The sequence below is a fragment of the Gouania willdenowi genome, chromosome 7 (genome assembly GCF_900634775.1).
Source record: "Gouania willdenowi chromosome 7, fGouWil2.1, whole genome shotgun sequence".
NCBI lineage: Eukaryota > Metazoa > Chordata > Actinopteri > Blenniiformes > Gobiesocidae > Gouania > Gouania willdenowi.
In genome coordinates, this window is record NC_041050.1 from 31,285,432 (window position 1) to 31,305,874 (window position 20,443).

The 20,443-nt window shown below is 37.5% G+C and overlaps 1 protein-coding gene across 1 annotated transcript in view; it reads left to right on the top strand.

Annotated features, from left to right (window-relative positions):
- The first annotated feature begins 17,273 nt into the window (after nt 1–17,273).
- slc6a17 (solute carrier family 6 member 17) overlaps nt 17,274–20,443 on the top strand; it is a 38,510-nt gene continuing 35,340 nt past the window's right edge. The window contains exon 1 of the mRNA XM_028452998.1: nt 17,274–17,605. The gene's annotated coding sequence lies outside the window, so the exon portion shown is untranslated. The remainder of the gene's footprint in view (nt 17,606–20,443) is intronic.

Here is a 20,443-nt window from a genome sequence, read left to right on the forward strand (position 1 = left end):
CAATGCAGCGTTAGCGTTTCAGAGTCTCTTCGACATCAGAAAACTCTCCAATAACACAAGATAAAGCGTCACTATATCTCTATTGAGAAAAAGTTGCTAAGAGCGTTCAGAGAAGTTACCGGCAGGGAGGCTAATTTTTGGTTTCGGTTTTAAAATGGAGCAGAGAGAGGATTCTACATACTGCAGCTTTAAATGGAGTTAAGGTGAGGGTTATTGAGGCAGCATATCACCTGTTTTGTTGAAAATTGAATTCAGATGCAACAAAGATTTTGTCCCTCACTAAAGAGGGAAAATCAAAAGTGTTCTGAAACAGTTATTCTGATCCTCCTCTAGCCTCACAGTATACCCAACTTGAGCACAATCAGTATACGATTAAGAAATATCTGGGAAACAGATAACCTGCAGGAAGAACAAGCTGGTTGATAGTTCCCATTCCAGATGTTTTTATTTTTGGTCCAAAGTGTGTGAAATCACTTTTTAATGTAAACTGTTTTCAATGCAATTGAAGTGTTACGATAGGATTTTAATTTTTGTTTTGTTTGTTGTTGTTTTGAAGCAGCTTTTTGCAACAAAACCTGAGTTAGTGGAAATAACCATGAGTGTCCCTCATTTTAGTACGTGTGGCAAATACGGAGCAGTTCGATTTTAAGTGGGCCACAGATTTTATGCAGGAAAATTAATAGTTTCAACATTATTGTGCCCTAGTTTGCATAAAATACTGTAGGAAACTGACAATGTCCAAGCAGTAAGTGACAGATATCAGTCAGAACAGGATAGTCACTTTCTGAGATTTTGTGACCAATTTCTGTTCAATTAGGGGAAATATTATGTAATAATTTGAGGAAAATTGAATGATATTGTATGAATTCTGAGTTTTATTCAACAGTTTAATATTAAAAATGATTCCAATCATGTAATATAAGCAGGGAAACTATGAGCTTCATTTACACAATGATCCATGTTTGCTCTGTTATTTTAATTTTCTGTTGCGGGTCGAAGTGGATGCTCCAAAGGGCCAGATTTGGCCCCTTGGTCGTGAGTTTGATACATGTGCTCTATAGCAAGGAGACCTGACAATGAACTCTGAAAGGCCAAGCACCCCCAGACAGCTTCCCCTCTGGCCTCCAGTGGCCGTGATCCTGTCACTGCCTGGGGACCAATCACCCCGACTACCCTTTGCGCCTCTTTTCCTCATTCTTTCCTTCTCTTGCAATATCTGCCTCCTTCCTTCTCTGCCTCTTCCCCCTCTCTCTCTTCCTATCTCTCATTTTCTCTCTCTCCAGGCTCTCAGAGCTTGGTCTTTATAAACGCTCCCAATGTCACCAGACTGATTAAAGCAAACACTGGTCCTATTTTGCTATCTAATCCAATTGTGCTCTTTTTCTTCTCACCGGCCCTGGAGCACGCAGAGTATTAGGTGTCCTGGGAGCCACAGAGCCCCCCCTCTGAGACTCTGAGACACTCAGAGAACATATTGTGGGTAAAGTGTAAATAAAGTCTTAACAAACTTCATTTTGTCTATGAAGTGCCAATAGGATCTAACGTATACTAGTTATAAATCTGATATTACTGTGGTTGGAAGCAGGATGGAGGAGAAGAATGACGTAATTACACATGCATGTCTTATATCCATGTTCTAAAATCAAGGTGTTGGTCATAGGATGATCTTTTTCTAATAAACATTGAATTAATAATATTCAATTTGGGCCATATCATTAAAAGTGCAAAACAAGAAGGTGTTACCAACAGTGTAAACCCGAGCGTTCAAAGTAATTTAATGAATTAGTTCATACTCAAAGTTAAAGATGAAGTTCTACTAACTTTATTATGTCATGTCATTCCTTTTTGAGTAACTTTAACTAATACTTTTTGAGTAAATGGAACTATATTTGTTTATAAGTAAGCATAACTTTAAAAAACTACTTAAGTAGAACTTAATAGAATTAGGTAATTACATGCCAAGAATGATAAAGTCCTGTTATTTCAAATAGGGATTATTTAAAAATAAACTGAATTAATATAGTACTTTAATTAAACTGTTATCAAAAAGTAGCCTACAAATAGCCAGTCATCTAACCTTTTAAGTTCCGGAAAATTCTGACTTTTTAGTTAATCAACTTGAAAAAAATTGAGGCAATTGACTCTTTGTCCAAAACTTCTTTTTCAACTCAATAATATTTATTTTAAGTTATAAATTACTCATATTGTTCTTAATGCACAGCTCCAGCTACGCCAATGATTCATGTGTGAATCTCTCCTCTTCCTCGTGGCAATATGTACAAAACCAAATCTAGAAATACTTGCAGACCTTTGAGATCTGCTACTGATCTTTTTCAGGCCTGTGTTATTAATCTTTAGGCAAAAGAAGAAAGAAAAGTTGCTGCTCACCAGATGTTTGTATAAAGTGATGTTGAGGAGGGAGATAAGCATAGGTGAAAGTAACGGATCACAAAGTACTCACGTAACTGTAATTGTGTAGTTTTTACGGGTGCTTGAACTTTTTTTTACTATATTTCTATAACAGTAATTTTACGTGTACTTAAAGCTGCTATCCAGAGTTTCTGAGAGGACGTCTCGATGTCCCGCCCTAAACAGCTCCACTCTCTCCCACTGCCAATCTACCAGAAGCCACGCCTCTACTTTTTTGCACGTGAATCGTGGAACATAACAACGTTGCATTGATATAGGTCTATGGGTCAGGTAAGAGCCAAAATCATATTTACCTGTTTGCTGTTGTGACGCGTGGCCTTGTTTCCGTGCACAGTTCTGTATTTACTTTGATTGACAGTCTCAAAAACAGGAAGTCGAAGCCTATTGGCTGGGCGCACTCGGCGATCGTTTCCATTTGTATAGGGGTCTATAGGACAAAGGAGGGACTTATATACATTAATGTATATGAATGACCACCGGCTGTAGACTAGTAAAAGACTAGTTTGGGTTGTTTTTTTTCATATTTCAAAAGAATCTACATAAACATAGATTTCTTGGATATCAGCTTTAAGTATATTTTAAAAGAAGTAATTTGTTACATTCCTACACCCAACTATTTCTGAGTAAATTATTGTTTTTTGTTTTTAAATGATCAACAAACATTGTGAAACTACATAAAGTGAAATAACCAGAGAACAAATACATCACGTCATAGCCAACCAACCAGGTTAAACGTAATATACGGCGGCACCAAAACATTATTTTGAATTGAATTCATTTTTTTATTAAAATTTTTTTTATTATTATCATTATTATTTTATCACACAGATGCCTTTGTGGAAAACAAATTAAGCCCCAATTGTACGACATTTTGTCCTTTTTAAGTTTGCAAGTTTCCTGTATAAGGGAACCGTGACAAGATTTATTACCAAAAATAAACGCGGGGGGTGAAAGTAACTTTTACTTTGAGTACTATTTAATTGAGCTACTTTATACTTGTACTTATGTATTTTATGTATGTCTTACTTGTAGTTGCACTTGAGTACAATTTCAATCATGTAACAGTACTTCTACTTCTTGAGTAGAATATAAAAAACTCTGGAGACAAGTCATAGTTTTCTGAACAGATTCTAAGGAGCTACAAACAAACAAAAAAAAAAAACAAGCAAAAGCAAGTCATCTTCAATACATTTTACCCTGAGACGGATTGGTATTAGTGATACCATCTAGTGGTGATCAACGGTTATTTCAACCTGAGTTTGGCACTGTTATACATTTTATAAAGCTATAAGTGTAAATGCAGTTCTGTGGAGTAAAGTGTCCCATTGCATTTATTAGTTTGAAAGTTGTTGTATTTTTATTTTATTGTGTGTCACATATTCTATACTTTCTGTCAGCTTTCACTCATCATTTGCACATTTTGCATTTTGTTTTGATGACATGAAATAATAAGCAGGGACGCAACATAAGTTCTTGGTTTGATCCTCTGTGTTGTAAATATGTGGAGGTAAATTTGCATTTTTATTATTCAATCAAAAAATTACTTTTCAATAAAGAATATCTTCAATCAAAAAACTCTTGAATAAAAAAAAAAAGAGTTTTACTTCAATCAAAAATAAATAGTTTCAATCAATGAGAAAGTGTTAACTTTTTTTTTTCTTTTTAATTGGAATTTTCAAAATCTGTTGCTGTCGTAATTATAATGAAATTGTAATTGAGTTTAGATAATTGACTTTAGTAATTGTAATTGCCATGAAAATTCTATGAAAATTGTCACAAAACTGAGGAACCATGTTACAGTTCTATGTACAGTTCTACACACATGTAGTTAACAATTATTGAAATATGTTTCATATTTTTACCATTTAAAATAAACATAAATCTTTGTGTATATCGACACAAAAAAAAGGTTCAGATGCCCACATCAATAATATTAAAACCTATTTTCATTGATTCAAAGGAAACCAATAGATCGGAAAGAAATTAGATGATAGATATTTGATTTTAGCTGATTTAGGATCCGTTATCATTAGAGATGCTAACAGAAGGCTAACACAAGAGGAAGGTTAACTTTATTAGATTATTTATTTCAGGCTCAGTAATTGTGACTAATAGTAGTTGAACTTTAGTAACTGAGAATGTATTTGTAATTGGCTTTCTGAGGGTAAAAATTGGATTGTAATTGGAAAAAATGCTGGTCACTGTAACCGTAATTTAATTGTATTTGAACATGGGTAATTGAAAACGTAATTGTAACTGAAAAATGTCATTGATGTTAGTCACAAATGTCATTTAGTAAAAAACGTTCATATAACGATGAGTCTCATACAGTCAACATCCTTGTAAAAGATTCTGGTGAGGGTTTTTTTATCCTCACAGGTTGTTGTAATGGATTCCAGCAGAAGGAACCAGAGTATTTCACTAAACACTAAATAATTTAAATGATTCAAAGTTGTACTTTTGTCTTGGGCAGTGGTTTATGCAGAATAATCAATGTCTTTGCTACTGTATGGCTATACATAGAGTGTTGTGTGTTGATGGGGCTCTGCTGTGTTGGTTGTTGCTCTCTGCTGCAGCACAGATGGCACCGAAGCCCTTCCTGAACAAATATCTACAATCTGTTTAAACAGTGGAGGAGGAGACCAAAGGATGTGGCTTGGAAAATATATCTAGATGTTTTTAGTCTTTCATAAGAAAAAAAATAAAAAAAATCAATCACAGCTGGAAAGACAATTATTATTTAAGAGCTGTCACTGCTGACCGATTTATTGATCATTATTATGTGTTTTACAAACAAAAAACTCACCAGAAAAAAATGCATAGTCGAGTTTAACAAATATCATACTTCATGGTGACGTTATATATTTATCCAGTAGAGGGCGCAACAATATTACAGGATCTATTATCCATTGAATGAGGCTTTTTCTTTCTTCTTTTTTTGTTGTGTTTTTTGTGCCTTGTCTGCACAAGCTGCACAATCTTTTTACAACAGCAATGCATGTTTTGTTATTGCAATGAAATAAATGTTTTTTTGTATTGCATAATTGTGACCATCACCAGCCCTCCCTAAGGAAGGGTAAGAAAAACTTTATTAACGGCAGATTATAAAAAGAAGGCAGTGTTACACCTAGGTGAGGGGGAAGGGAACAGGGAAGAGGAAGTCAGGGTCGGACAATCAAATGGATAGGGAAGAGTCGACTGTTTTATGGTTTGAGTGAATATAGTTGTGCATATTGTAATGTTATGAGGATGGATGAGGCTTTTTTCATCTGCGTGCCCAGCATTTGCACAACAATAATACATATATGATAACAATTAAACTCTCAAGTTTGCAGAATTTACCACAAACAAGAAGGTTGGGAGGAATAACATTCACGTCAGCTGTGTTTCCTTCAGATGGATAAAAATGTGAAGCCTGAGTGTTGACCTTTAACGTGCACAGCACCATTAAATGCTCAGAAAATACACATATACCTCCACTTAGACACTGAATGCATAACAAAAGTTTCATTAAGGTCATACATTTTTGCTTGTTTAATGCCAGGACAGGAGGGTAATGTACCATATTTACACTCAAATTAAAGATTGGGATGTAATGATGCACTTTACATACAGTAGATATCGTGTTTTTTTGTTGTTGTTTTTCACTGCAGTAATGGTTAGGTGTAGAACTCTTTAAAATGTACTTAAGTACAAGTAAATTACTGATTTAGAAATATAATCAAAAAAGTACAAGTACCCATAAAAGCAGCTCAATTACAATAACTGGAGTACTATCTGTTACTTTCACCTCTGGACTTGATGAATGATAGAATAAAGCAGTGGATATATATATATATAGTGCATTAAAAAAAAAAAAAGATTTGATTTGAGAAAGTGAAAGTATATGGAATACAGTTAAGATTGTGTCGTTTTAAATTTAAAGAATATATTTTTAATCAATTATTATTATTTTTTTATTTATTGTTTTATCAGGTGACCACATTTTGATTCCAGACAACCCCACATGGGATCACGACCCCAAGGTTGAAAAACAGTGATTTAGTGTCTCCAGAACAGATTTATTTCTATAGTTTTTATTTTTCATCTCACGCCTGGTGTTGGACCAAGACGGACTTTTGTATTTTAATTTCATGTTCTAATCAAGATCAATTCCATCATCATTATAATGATCATTTTTAACTAAAAATAAACATTACACCATATTTTTCATGCTCACATTTGTTAATTTTCCACTATCTCTTTCTCTCTCTCTCTCTCTCTCTCTCTCTCTCAAGTACCCCCTGTAGTGCCAACACGTACCCCCATTTGAAAAACACTGGATTAAAGGATGAAGGTTTTTCCACTCTCTTGCTATCTATAGCTACAGTCGCCAAAGTCCAATACACAGAGTTTTGTTCATGACACTTGCTACACTATCCCTAAACCAGGCCTGTGTTTGACTATATTGCAGCAGACAGGGTCACAGCAGCCTGGCTGTAAACACTTTGTTCACAGCTTTTAATGTCGTTACACAAGTGATGGTGCATGCCCTGCGTCTTAAAGCACTGTGAGCCCTCCTGGCATCCGTCACTGTGCATTCATCACTGTGAGGTGGCAGCAATGAGACAGTAATGGAAACTAGAGTGAAACATGGTGGACAAATATTTGTTACATCTTACTGAAAATAAATCTCTATAAAAAAAAAAAAAAGTCTTTTTCAATATAATACACTTTTGATTTGTTCGACAAGAGATAGGAAGAAGCCTAGACTTGTTAAATCCTACTATCATTCGTAGCATATGGCCTAAGAGATAAAAACGCTATTTCTAGCAACACACAAAACGACAACAAAGACACACCAAATTCGAGAAAAACACACAAGATCACAACAAAATACACAAAAATCACACAGAAACATGCAAAATGACATAAGAAACAACCAAACGACACAAAAAACACAAACACAGAGAATAATTTAAATAATACCGACAACGACAAAAGACAAACAACAATAAAAACACACAAAATAAGAGAAAAATATACTGAATAATAAAAAGAACAGGCAACAAAATACACAAAATGACACAAAAAACGCACAAAATGATGATAGAAATGATTTTCATTAGAACATGAACTGAAAATACAAAGGTCAGTCTTTGTCCCACATCAGGAGAAAGATGTCCATAAATGATAAAAACTATAGAAATAATATTCAGTAGACACTAAATACTGTTTCATTCCACTTATTTATAAAGTTAGATTCTTTGAAATGTGTGTTATTGCTCATTCATTCCATCATTATGCTTTTCACAGAATTCTGAGCTAAATGTTGTAGTCAGACAAAGGGGGTACTTGGATTCAAAAGTAAGAGAGAGGGGTCACTTGAGCCAAAGTTTGAGAACCACTGGTGTATGGAACTGGTAATGTCTTCAATTAACTCCATTAATGCCATGAAAGTACCGTAATTTCCGGACTAAAAGCCGCTACTCTTTTCTCACCCTCATCAAGGGTGCGGCCTAAGTTAGGCTGCGGCATTTGTGTGGATTTTTCTTAAAAAATTGCTAAATTATTGAAATGCGGCCAATAAAACGTGCGCTTTATAGCCTGGAAATTACGGTATATCTGTTCAACCTGAATCCATACAGACTCTCAACCAACTATTTGTGCTTCTCAATAAAATGATCTAATCTACTGACATACAGTAGACAATTGAAGTGATTACATACAGTATGGGCTGTTGATACAGTCTTATAAACACAGCAGATGGTCTGTTAGCTCAGAAATAAAATCAAATAACAAACAAGGCAGTAATACTGTAAAACTCATAACAAGCAGCCAAACCTTGACAAAATTCAGCAGAGGATATGATGGTGACGTGATAATCCTTGTTCTGCTCTATTTTCAGCAGCCCTTTTGGCATTTGGCATTAGTGGTTTGCCGTTAAGCCCTTAGTTATGTAAAAAATAATTTCTGAGTAATCTCCACATTTTGAAAGTACGCAGACGATGTAAAGACAGGCTGCAAACATCAGCAGGATGTGAAGTGACACCCGAATGACTGACATGATTTCCTTGTACAGCTGAAGAACAGAGAGGGCCTGAATATTCTGCTGAGCAGAGGTTGGAGTGATAAAAACAAAAAAAAATACATAAAAAGTCATTCGAACACATCTTAAGCTTTAAAAGAAACAGTGTAGTAGCTTTAAAATATGTTCTGGAGAATTTATTTGATTGTTTTTCTCACTAAAGTCACTAAAGATACATGTTTGTTAATAAATGAATTATCATCCATGGCTAGTCTCACTAATAGAAAACATTTCAGTTCTGACTTTAAGTGCTTTTCGATGTATTCATTTTTCCTAAAAAAATTCTTATTTATTATTATTTTTTAGACTTTAACATTACATACAGTTACGTCTCAGAACTATTAATCATTGTCACTCGCTATTATAGTTTTTCTTACCATTCCAAAACCACTACATTGTATGAATTAATACCAACATTAATAATAAATAATGCTAGAAGGTAAAATAAATCAACATAGCTAAAAACCAAATAAAAAACGACTGTTAAGCTTGACCACTCTTATTTTACTCTGACCAAACAATGGAATGTGTTTTATCTGTTTTCCCCAAGATTAGAACAAAAGCTCCTCAGATGCTGTCAAACATGTGATCTTTTCTAAAGCAAAGATAATGATGATAATTTTTTAAGTTTTTTTCTGAAACAGTTCCTTCTAACTTTATATGAAAGCACAAATTCATAAGACCATGCTAACTAATCAGGCTATGTGCTACTTTTTTTCTGTGCACTGAACAGAAGACGTAGGTGGAGAAAAAACCACAAAATTATATTCATTGTCTTTTAATTTAATACTTATAACCCTGACCTACTATAATTTCATATAAATCACATATATGCATTTGAGTTGATTAAATGTATCACAGCTAAAAGGAGAACATGGAGAGCACCTGAACTGAGCACACTGGTTTTGGCCAATGAGGGAATCACAGCATCAGAGTCTAAGTTTAATGGACCAATAAAAGATGATGATGAGAGAAGTTGCACTAAATGCTTTTTTTGTTGAGTACCATCAATAGTTTGATTATCTGGATTAAATGACTTATCACTGCTGCGTTATTCCTGGAGTTCATGACTTTCTCATTTGGTGGATGTATCTCCTAAAAGAGTAAATCTATAGCACACAGCAAATGGTTAATAAGCATCTTATCACTGGAATAGTGAGGATGGCTGACAGAATAAGTAAGAGAACAAATTAAGTCTCTTTGTTAAAACGTTTTCCTTAAACTTCAGCATATACAGTGAGTTTTTTGGTAACACTTTACCTGAGGTTTTATACATAAGGCTGACATTATTATGACATGACACCTGTCATTAGCATGAATAAGGTGTCATGAAGTTTGTCATTAAGTGTTGTTCGTTACCCGAACGCTAACCCCACTAAACCCCTCCATCTAACTCAAAAAATGCCAACATAGCTCTAAAGGTGTCATAATTTATCAAACAACACTTACTGACAGCCCTCATGACACCTTATTAATGCTAATGACAGATAATGTCAGCCTCATTAAATTATGGCTGATATCCGGAGTTTCTGAGAAACGTCTCGATGTCCCGCCCTAAACAGCCTCACTTCCTCTCTCTGCCTGTCCCAATCTACCAGAAGCCACGCCTCTTCTTTTCTGCACACGCATCGTGGAACATAACGAGGTTGCATCGGGTCACGTTGATATAGGTCTATGGGTCAGGTAAGAGCCAAAATCATATTTACCTGTTAGCTGTTGTGACGCACGGCCTTGTTTCCGTGCACAGTTCTACATTCACTTTGATTGACAGTCACAAAAACATGAAGTCGAAGCCTATTGGCTGGGCGCACTCGGTGATTGTTTCCATTTCTACAGTATAGGGGTCTATAGGACGAAGGAGGGATTTATACACATTAATGTATATGAATGACCACCGGCAGTAGACCATAGTAAAAGACTAGTTAGGTTTTTTTTTGACATTTCAAAAGAATCATACATAAACATAGAATTCTCAGAAAGTGCTACCAGTTTTTTTTTTTTTTTAAACATTTGTATTGGGTAAGCGTGGAATACCACCTGTTCTGAGCCATCAAAGGGATTACTTCAACAAAGAGGGATTATTAGGTCGGGTCTCTTTGAATACCACAGCTGCTCTTTTTTCCTGTTCATGGCAAATATAAGCAGCCTGCAGCTTTTGGGGGATTGTCGCAGCATCTCTCCCTGTTTGTCCACCTCCCTCTGATGCATGTTACTCCTGCACCCAGGGGTGAGTAGGCAAGGTGTCGGATGCTGACGAAGTTAAGACTGCTCCATTAAAGCAGGGTAAGGGGGGGAGGGGAGGTGAATAAGGAAGACAATAAGGATCAGCTGCAGAAAAACACCCCTCGAGACATGGTTTGCATCAACCCGCTGGTGTTCGTCAGCATGGTTAATTTGTGACCTGGTAACCGCGCTCTCTTGAGGCTGGAGATAAGGCCTTGTGCTTTTTATAACAGTACCCACAGGTTCTCTCAATATTCTTATTTATTTACAAATCACACACAAAGGCTTTAATCCTACCTGACCATTCTTAGTGGCCATGTTTACATGAGAGCTGTAAATCCCCTTTAATTCAGAATAAAAGTTAAATCCTCTTTAAACTGACCTTGTAAACACCTAACTCTGAATGAAAATGGTATTTTTCGATTTTAATTCAGAATTAAATAATTCCTCGATCTTGTAAATGCTTAATCCTGCTTTAAGTTAATTCCGGTCGTTCTGCGTATGCTTGTCCTGTCGCGATGATGAGCTCGAGACGAAATAAATCAAGATGGCCGCCCGGACTTGAGCCAAGACTATTTATTTAATAAGAGCTTTAGAAGACATGGATATAATGAAAAGAGTGGATGGACAGAAGCATAAACATGCAGACATTCACACGGACACAAGAACATATTACACACATGGACATCGACAAACGAAACAGGCTTCATCAGGAGACATGACGTCCGGCACCACAGAGCATCACTAATGACTAATGGCGTTGTCCGAGATTTCTCCTTTCTCTAATGTCATGTATAGTGGAGGTAGAGCAGCTTCAAAACTACCATCAAAATAAAAGTTATTATATGGTTTTCTATGTTGTAGCCGAGTGTGTTTTTTCTCGATAGACGTGATGCGTCACATTCGCCGCCTTTCAATCAGAACCCTTCCCAACCCCCAGATCTAAAGCGGAATTGAATGAGGCCAAATACACCTGTTTTCCATGTAAACCTCAATTCAGAATGACTATTTTCCATGCCAACACGATGCAGAACACTAAAATTCCAAATAATTTATTTTGAAATAATTAATTCCGAATTAAAAATACATTATATAACCTTGGCCATTCAGATGATAGTTAGCATCACATGTAGGATTGTGTAAATTATGTCTACAAAATATATCTCTGGACAGCTCTAAATCCTTATAAATGGCCTTGACGGGGCCAGAAAATCACAACTCAGTCTGACATGCATAATAGCCTGAATATCTGTTTTACCCAGGATTTATTCGAGAGGCTCACTCCTCAAGGTCAACCTAGTTCAAGTTGAAGCTGTGTTGATGGATAGGTGTGTTGATGCTGCACCATGAGTAGAATTCCTCTCATGGCTTCACTTCGTGAGGCCTGGTTGTTTTTGGCTCAGTAAATCCTACTGAAAATAACCACCTCATATGAAGGCAGAGCGGTCAGTAAATACTGCACCAGATTTCAGGCCGTAGTGTGAGGCAGTGGATACAGGGTGTTTACATAATACACAAGGTGTGATAATATGTGTGTTTACAAGTCAGGTCACATGTATAGGAATAAGATGCAGCGCAGGAAGAAAAATCAATTCTGTGATAAGTTGTGTTTTACGAGGCTGAAGGTCGACGTACGCTATACTTCATCCACGGCGCATCAGGAATATAGATGCTTCAGAGGAGGAGGGGAAAAAATACACGACAGCAAAAAACCTCACGGGTTGAGTAACCATCATATGATCAGCAGTTGCCATGGCAACTGAGCCCAGCAGCCAGCCCTTTAGAAAGTGAGTCACATGAGTGACTTGAAGTAGACAGGAAGCATACTGTGCAGCACGCCATCAGCCGATGCAGTATTGTGATGAGGGAGGTGTGTGTGTTTTAAGGGCCGTCTTGTGATGTGAGCAGAGATTAGCGTGCAGAGGGTGTGCACGAGCCCCGGGGTCCTAATCCCTGCTTTCTGCTTTAGGCTAGAACATGGTGTATAGTGGGAGCAACAGAGAGACAGAACCATTGTGAAAATTCCACAATTACCATATTTTGTGCAAACTTAGGAAACTGAAGCTTTAGGATTGATCGGTTAAATCACTGCCTCACACAGATGTGGACTGGCCATGGCCTACCAGGCATTTCCCCAGTGGGCTGTTGACTCAAAATGGGCCGGTCCGGTTACGCTATAGTTTTTCTTATTTTTGGACGAGCGAGTGGAGGCAGACATTCTAACAGGTGGCCAAAAATGGTCCAAAAGGGGCAACATTGTGGTAAACAGAGTGCTTTTGACCCATTTTAGTCACTTTTCAGTCAAGAGTGACCAAAAATGGGCAAATAAAGAGGAACCTGGTGGTATGTAATGGCAAAGGTAGCCTAAATGGGCCAACAATAGTAAAAAAAAATTGGCAAAAAATTGTGAAAAAGGGAAAAAATATGGTTAAAAGTGTAAAAAAGAACTTGCAAAAATGGACAAAAAAATGGAACAAAGGGATATTTATTAGCAAAACGTAGATAAAGTCTGAAAAAAGTGTAAAAAGTGGTCAAAATGGGACAAAGGAATTTGCAAAATGGCCAATGGAAATAGGTAAAAAGAAGATAAAAACTTCCTCCCTTTTAAGGTTTTCTGGGGGAATAATAAATAAAATTGATACAAAGAGCCACATGATGAGCATCACTGACTTACTGTCATAACAGCTTCTATGTGGAGTCTACTGATAATGTAGTGGGCTGGTCTGGACAGAAAATACCAGGGCTGAATTTTTGTCCCAGTCCAGCCCTGGCCTCACAGCAAATGGGTCAAAGGTTAAAACCAAAATGGCAGCGATATTACTAGAGTTTTTAGGTTGTCTGTTTGTATGTTAGATACTAGTCACCATAACCAGGTAGGATGGCTGGATGAGAAGGAAGAGGTTTATCAGTATGACACATTGGTAACACAAGGCATCTGTGACCCAGTTGTTTAACTCAGTCTCATTTCTCTCCTGGAGCCCATCACTACTAACACAATGGTATTATACGCTTCCAAGAGCCACTCACTGTATCCCATGGTGTAAAGAGTACTGATATATCCTACCATTTACTTTCACCCCTCACGTTTATTTATGGTAACAAATCTTGCCACGGTTCCCTTGCTTACAGTAAATATCATGTATAAACCTAAAAAGGAAGAGACCAAATCTTCCACAATTGGAGCTTGATTTATAATCCACAAAGGCCTCTGTATAAAATAAAATGATTGTCAAAATGTACAACTCTTTTTAAAATAAAATAACACCAATTAATTCAATTCAAAATAAATGAATGATCAGGCTCTCAGAATAGCTACATTTAAACTCTAAAACAGAAAATACCCAGCATTCAATGCTGTTTTGCAGCCGTGCATTAGGTATAATCTGGTTGGTTGGCTATGACGTGATGCATTTGATTGTTGTCTGGATATTTCTATTTTTGCAGTTTCACAGTGTCCGTTGATCGTTTTAAAACAAAAAAATTGTAATTCACTCAGTAACGGGTGGGTGTAGCAATGTAACAAATGACTTTATTGTTTTAAAACATACTTAAGTACAAGTAAAATTACTGATTTAGATAATATACTCAAAAAAGTACAAGTACCCATAAAAGCAACTCAGATACAGTAACGTGAGTACTTGTAATCCGTTAGTTTCACCTCTGATCCCATATAACATTCCTCCATCGTTATTCACATCCCATGTGTGCTCACCTGGACAAACATTTACTTGGAGAACAACCACATGTCTGTTTAGTGAGAGTAGGAAGAAAACATGGCGTGTGCACAGAGTGTGTCTGCACTGAGAAAAATATTTTTATACCTATTTTACTTTACGCTGCGGCAGGCCAAACTGTCTGTGTCACTGCAGTGCATTCATTAAATATTACAACAGAAATAATTACTTTTATGTGATTTTCTTCAGGCACTATATGTCCCCCTAAACTCTAAACAACATTAAAATGACCTGTTGGATGTCATATCTCTTTTTACTATATAACAGATTACATGACATCCTGTCTGAGGTGTCCACTATAACCTGATAACCACCAACAGACTTTTGTCCAGGATGATGTGGGCACAGATAGTGACTAAATGAATGAACTAAGGAGCTGTTAATACGGTTTCGGCCTCGAGGCGATCCTGATGTGATTCTGCTCTTGCTTCACCGCACACGATTAAATTTATTCCTGCCACATTGATCAAATGGAATTTAATAAAAGGTTGTTGTAATGCAGTTTCTCAGTCACAGCTCCAGATTAACCCTCCACCCTCAATTGACCAATGAAGTTAAAGATGATCTCTTCTGATGAAATAATTCTGACACTTTTAAGGTGACGGCGCATAAACAGCTTGTGCACGCTCCCGTTCACAATCTGTTGTTGAAAAACTGACTTTCACTGGAATTGTGTAGATGTTTTGGAACCCCATGAAAATCTAAAAGTGAGCTTCATGAGGGTGATGTGTACTTGTGTCTGACAATGCATTAAAATAATGTGAATTGTGTTTTCATACATGCTATAATCAGTTGCATCAGTTGACGCACAGTTTGTCAGTAATTATCCCGTGGATTTGTGAATTCACGTCGAAAGTAGTCTTCAGTGATGATATCCATCTGTAAAGATTTGTCTCAGTCCCTTCCAACTGTAGCTTTGGGCCATCACATGAGAGACCTCTTAGACCTCTTAGATCAGGGGTGTGAAACTCATTTTAGTTCAGGGGCCAAATAAGGACCAATTTGATCACAATTGGGCTGCAGATTATAGGTGGGGCAAAAAAAACTATTTTATCATTCATTTTGCCCTAGTTTTTAAGATCAGCTCCAGCTGGATCTTCACTTCAAAGACTCATGATGTTGGAACCATTTTTTGTATAATTTAGAGGAATTTTGTGGAATTGTTTGTGAGAAATTGCAAGAGTGGAGCAAAAATGGAGAGTTCTTTCCACAATTTGAAATTCATCTGCATTCATGTGATATAAACAAAGGAAAACTGCAAATATTGTAGAGAATTTGAGATATCTACAGCTGGATTATTAGGATACACAATAATTGATGTTTGGCAGTGGCTATCCGTACGGTTGCCATATCAATATACCGACATTCTATCTGTACGCAGCGTCCCTCATTGGCCAGTTTAGATCACGTGACTAAGACTAAACCTAATCGTAAACCTAACCCTAACCCTAAAAATTATTGCGATATAGGGTTATAACCTAACCCGCTACGTATGTGTACTTCGGTAAACGTACCAATAGCACCGGGGTTGTCCGTACGCAGGATTACTATAGCAACAACACATCATCAGTAGGGTAAAACTAACCTGTCTCACAACGGTCTTTCTTATGCTGCGTTCAAACCGGATGCATCACGAAATGTCCGTACTTCCAGATTACTTACAAAGTCAATGGATAGATGCGTCTTAGATGGGAAACCTTTCCTGTGCCGCGGTGCGGCGCGATCTGCACGTCAAGTGCGTTTGCCGTGCGAGCGATTTTACGCATATCTGCACATTCGCAAGAGTTGAAAATATTGAACTCCTGCGACTGTTTTGCATGACGAAAGCCAATCAGAGTCTTTGTTGACGATGACATCAGGCCGTCAACACGGACGCTGGTCTGCTCACCCATTCAACCATGGAGTAGAAGCTGTGTGTGACCACCTGGAGCTGTATGACACGGCCTTTATAACCGGGACCGGACTAGGAAGGATTTGGCGTGGAGGTGGTAGTAGCAGGTAAAAGTTCTCTCTGTAGCACTGAGCTAGGATAGCATTAGCCGCTAATCACACTGGCTTTTTTTCACAGGTGGTTTATGTTTATGAAAGGAGAAAAAGGAGCGCAGCTCCTAGCATCAGCAGGCAGTGAAACTCACCGAGTTGGATGTGTCGCCGGTGGGCGGGTCATTTGGGGACATTTTTGATCCTGCAGACCCTGCGGTACGTTTTGTGCGGCGGATGCGTCCGGTAACGCAGAAGACTCATTCGGTGTGAACGCAGCATTAATGTTTTCTCTGCCATTTTTACTGTCTCCTGCGGGCCGAATTGGATGCTCTAAAGGGCCAAATTTGGTCCCCGGGCCTTGAGTTCGACACTTGTGCCTTAGAGAGTATCTGCATCTCATAATTACTAAATCATAATTATGACTTATCTGACAGTATCTCATAGAGTTAAGACTTAGTATCTAGTATATAACAGATACTATCTTATAATTATGACCAGTATAACATAAATATGAGATAGTATCTCATCATAGATTTTTAAAAAAATATTTTACTTTTCCTAATTTTTTTGTTTGTTTTTTTAACTGGCGGGAATAGGCTTCCACAGTTTACAACAAGAGTTGAGTTTGTTTTTTCCACCGCTGTAAAATGACCCCCAATGACGCCCATTTACAGATACATTCAGCTCATTTAATGCACCTGCCTGCATGGCAGATGCTGTCCGGTTATCTCTCCTGTGAACACTGCAGATGTTTCCGTTTTTTTTTTGTTTTTTGTTTTTTTTTTGATTCACGGCCGACGTGCGCACAACCCGATGAGTCAAACCTGCGTCAGACTTCGTCGTGACTTACCATAGTAGTAATTTCTCCATGATTTGTGCCACCGCGCAGCACAAACCACGTGGATATCAGACACAGGGGGCTCCAGCTACAGTGAAACCTAAACAAATGATATGATCTGAAGTGGATGGAATAATATCAGCAGCGTGCGGATCCTGGCACTGGCAGCGCTGTCCTCCTCTTCCTGCGTCAGGCTTTACGCACCGTGAGAGGCAGAGATGCTGCGCACGGACACGCTGCCTGAATGAGAAAGATACTGTAGCTGTCCTCACGGTGGATGAATGCTTCCTAACACACAGTCTGCGTTACCTGCACAGCAAACTGCACAAGGTAAAGATGTTTTTTATTCCTCTCTTTTTAGTCAGGCTTGATCAGTTTGAGGTTGTGTATCCAGAGAAAGGTGGACCGGTCCTTATCGCGGGTAAAACATAAACACTTTAAGGCGAGCTGATGGTTTTCATCCCCTCATCACCTGGCAGATGGCGTGGCTGTATCATTGATGCTGTGAGCGTCCACACTGGGCTGATGATCTCCTTCTGACCTGTGTTGACATTGTTTTTCAAGCTCTTTATTTGACCTTGACAAGGCGTAAGAGGTTATATTCAGCTCATCGATGAAAGGTGTGTGTGTGTGTGTGGGGGGGTGGTTTTCCACGACGGACATACAGTAGTTTGGCCCTGTTCAGGTGCTGCAGTGGTTCCAACACGTTCACGCACATGTGCGTAAATATGTCGCTATTAGAGAGGCCCACGTTATTTCCAGCCGTCCTTCAGGGGATTTAACGCGTTTGTGTTTGAGGTGGTGAGAAGAGAGGAGAGGAGAGGTGGAGGGATGAGCTCCATTTACCAGGGAAAGCCATTGCTTAGCAACCACCATGGATGAAAGTGTCTTCATAGAGACCCTGAGCTGTTATATGGTGGTCCAGCCATATCAATATAATATAGATCTATCAGAGGGTCAAACACCTGCTGTCAGGAAGGAAGGCTGAACTCCATATGATCCTTTACATCACATGGATTTACATCCACTTTTCTATTTTCTATAAAATACAGAAACACTACGGTTCTGCAATATGGACCAAAACTCATATATTTTATATGATATAAATCTCAATCATTTTCATTCAAATAAAGTCTTACCAGAAAGACAAGTCAGGCACATTTATTACCAAACAGCCAACGTATCTCCAATAAATTTACGTTACTCGTTAAAGATTTTGATTTAATGTAGGACAAATAAGAATTATATTACTGTAAAATTCATGCCATAACTTTACATGTTTGCTGTTTGTCGTGCGATCAGGCTTTGACTTTGACAGAACCGCAGATATCCCCTACCCCAGTTTGACAAAGACCTATTTTTCCTCAACAACAACAAAACCTTACATTTAACATTTTTCTCCCATAAAATGAAATAGATGAATAACTCTCATCTTTCGAGTGTGTTTCATGTGGTCATCAGTTATTGAGTCATGATGTCTTGCAATGTACACAATGTCCTGCTGTCTCTGGAAGGCACCATCTGGGACTTGACTTGCTGTGAGTCTCGGGAAGTTGAAACTCTCACTGCTCACTACTTGGAGCCTGTAGTGAGAGTCCAATCTGTCAATGGTGTCCCTCAGTCAACCATCATCACTGCTTTAATTCTGGAGCATTTATTGCCATGAAAATGTTCTATTTTTGAAAAAATGAATATTAAAATGGTTTCACTGAAAGCTTCAAATCTCAGCTATAAATCACAGAATGTTTTTACAACCATGCATCACTGCCTCACACCTCATTCAGAAAGTGTTTGATGACTCACTGTTCTGTAGTCATAGAGTGATGTGGGAAAGGTCAGTGCTGAACTGGGATCTGTGTGTTGAACCCAGTCACTGAGCGTCGTGACTACAGGACCATGGAGGAATTTCAGATGCGTGCTACCGGTTCAGTCCTCTGATGGGATTGGGACTCCAGCCAAAACGCAACTATTCTTCACATGTGGCTGAAAATACAAAAGCCAGAGTTGATTTCAGTCTGTTTTCAACTTTGATGCCTTGGCGTCAGATCAAAGGCAAAGTTTAAGGTCATAAGTGACTAATAATAAACAGCGAGGCATGAAGTCGGTCTGTTGTCTGCAGGTCGAAGTCATTTCTTGTTTTTGAAGCAGGTTGTTTGAGATTTAACAAAGCTTTATTTCATTTCTGCTTTAAGATGGCTTTTTGTTAAATTGTATCTGCACAATAACCATCATTCCTGAACCCATTTAAAAGTGCCATCTAGAGCATTTACTTTTATTCACACAGGGTTCAATTTATTCAAGTCACAGAGTGTTTTCACCAGAGTTAGCATAAAGCAAAACAGCAAAACAAGGCTCTAGGTCAGGGGTCTGCAACCTTTACTCTCAAAGGAGCCATTTAACCTCATCTCACCCCGAATAAAGTCCTCCTGGAGCCAGAAAAATACCGCCTCAATGTATACAATAGTGTATTAAATTCTATACAGTTAAAATTATATAGAATAATGTTTGATTTAATTTGATTTGATAAAGTAAATGGCAACTTAAAAGCAGTTTAAAATAAAATAAAATGAATTGACATAAAAAATAACAACAAAACCGTGTCTTGCATCTTCAAATTCTTACGCATTTCAGTTTACATGAACACAATTTATATAAATAATATTTTTTATGTTAATGTATTTAATGTATTAATGCATGATCATGTGGTCAACACATGCTAATTGCTAATTTCTTGCTACACATAAAACATGCATATTTAACCTGCACATTGGTAGTTAAAAGAATTTGTTCCCACACAATTAAAATCTCTGTTTTCTTCCAGAATAGTGTTTTCATTGGTTTAGTTATTTTACCAGGGATTTAAAACTTAAGGTTAACCACAGGTGCAGGAAAGTTGATGGTCTGTAGATGTTGCAGGAGATGAAGTAGGAAGGTGCACAACGTGATTTATTTTTAAGTTAACAAATTGTTATATCATGTTTTTATTTGTCATTAATCATTAATAGCCTCAAAGTAAAAATTACTTTCACCCCCTATGTTTATTTTTAGTAATTCATCTTGCCACGTTCCCTTGCATACAGTAAACATCTCATGTATAAACATAAAAAGGAGGAGATGAAATCTTGCACAATTGGAACTTAATTTATTTTCCACAAAGGCATCTGTATA